Raw genomic sequence first — 2,122 nt, 5'->3', positions numbered from 1 at the left:
AATTTGTCCAATTATAAACCAATGTGAATTTTTAAAATTTCAAAAATTCATAAAAAATATTCAATCAACATTTCCCAATTCTTTGAGCAAATTTGGTAGACTGTACACCAAAGATGTTCCACCACAAATATGAAGTCATTCTGACTGTTTCAGAAAAGAAGACTCTTGAAAAATTGTTTACAGACAAATGATACCCTTGGGGCCGTTGGACTAAAAACCACTGATGCAGGTTTTAATCATTCAGTTTATTTCATAATGCTTTGCTCACTGTCAGATATTGTACCTCATTTCCCAGTACCTGGGAAAACAATGAATGGTGCATGTGTGTCTGTGGTAAATGAAGTCCTAGTAAACAAATCAAATCAACTCCTGTACAGTTTTAAGGTTCACTCTAATCTTAAAATGAGACACAAATGTGAGCAAATCAGCTGTGCAAAAATACTTGGAGATATGAGATCAGGAAAAACAAACAAAAAACCCCCCAGAAAACTTACATCCAATCCTTGTGAATACATGTTTTGTATGTGAATAAAAGGTGCAGGTGCAACACCGACACCATGCATCCATATCACTGGAAAGAAGAACCCACTATCATTCACTGTCCAATACATTTCCACATCTGTTTTATTCGCACTAAATGTCACATAAAACAAGCACTTAAAAAGCAGGCAATCTTTAAGGCAACATGTGAACTAAAAACCAAACTAACTCCAAATACAAAAACAACTAATGCCATCTACTGAATAGAAAAGACAGACGAAAAAAACATCTACACGCAACAAACAATACTGAAGTCAATAAAAGGTGTTTGTCAGGATTCTGTCACTCAGTACTTACACAAACACCAGATACTCAGTCCTGATACAGATTCGAATACTCAAACACCTCAAGGAAAAGTTGACTAAAACATCTGATTTACACAGCGTTTGCATATCAGGGATTCCACATGCACAGTCGAATGGACTGAAAACATTCTTGTTATTCCCACACTGTGCACAATTCACACTTTTTGCTGAAAAACCATCTTGGTTTTCACATTCTTGAGGCTGGCACTGATCTACCAATCATTTGTTTTTCAAAACTAAAACTACTTAATATTTTACTTCCGAAAAGCAATAAAGGGGAACAGTTGCATTTGCAAAAGAAACCAAAAGAAGGAATCTGAGCACTCCAGTGCTATTTATGGGAAACATATGACGAAGACACCAAAAACATGCCTGTCTATGGTTGTCTAGGTTAAACTCCAAATCCATGACCTGCCCCTCATGCCTCTGAACACTTATAGCATGGAGTTTTCAGACATGTTCAGGGCTCACCTGCTGTTCAATGTTTTACAAAGGTGAAATATGACTTCTTACATTGACATTAAAACTGGACTTGGTAAAAAACTGGGGAGACATAAATGACATATACCAAAAAAAATGAGTTCCTGTTGGATCCAAGTTTAATAGTTCTGATACTTGTTGTGTCTCCATGTTTAGCTTTAAGGCCTGTCCACTGAATTCATGGAGAATGAAAATACCGATCAAAGGACAATTTAGTCAAAAATGGAGGAAGCTGAATGGATGAATCATGGTTCATGGGTCATGGACATGGCTGTGCTAGTCAGCACATGTATCAGGTTCAGATGCACAAAAACTAAAATCCAACACAAAGTCGACCATTTCAACTTGATTATGGAATTCGAGCCTGGTTTCTGCTTTGTCAGGTTGTTGAATAATGGACACTGGATGTTAAACTATTCCTGTGTGAAACATCTACATGTTACAGGTGAATCTGACTTGTTTATCCTGGTGTCTCGACATGCAAGGCCTGATTGTTGCCACTATAAGCTTTTTAGTTCTTTGAAAACATAATGAAGTCTTGAGTTTCATTTTGAAAACAAGTGATCTACAGATATGCGCAGCCGTCACATGGGTCAATCCACCGGATCCCTGACAATCGACCCACCGGATCGCTGAGGATCGACCCACTGGATCGCCGAGGACCTACACTGACCGGGGCAGCCCAGAGGCCCTGAGAGAAACATGAAAAAAAAAAAAAGCTAAACTAAACAAACACACAACCTTCTGTAGCCGCTGTGGACTGAGTGGGTGTGTTCACAGACAAGCGGCGTCCACTG

General features: G+C 38.6%; 1 protein-coding gene across 1 annotated transcript in view; it reads right to left on the bottom strand.

The window, feature by feature from the left end:
- Positions 1–235: 235 nt before the first annotated feature.
- map3k7 (mitogen-activated protein kinase kinase kinase 7) overlaps positions 236–2,122 on the bottom strand; it is a 34,901-nt gene continuing 33,014 nt past the window's right edge. Inside the window, exon 18 of the mRNA XM_030128304.1 lies at positions 236–2,122. This exon is cut by the window's right edge and continues 463 nt beyond it. The gene's annotated coding sequence lies outside the window, so the exon portion shown is untranslated.

Source organism: Sphaeramia orbicularis, chromosome 24 (assembly GCF_902148855.1).
Source record: "Sphaeramia orbicularis chromosome 24, fSphaOr1.1, whole genome shotgun sequence".
Taxonomy (NCBI): domain Eukaryota; kingdom Metazoa; phylum Chordata; class Actinopteri; order Kurtiformes; family Apogonidae; genus Sphaeramia; species Sphaeramia orbicularis.
The sequence above is the reverse complement of the archived record's forward strand: the minus strand, read 5'-3'. Positions and strand labels throughout refer to the sequence as shown.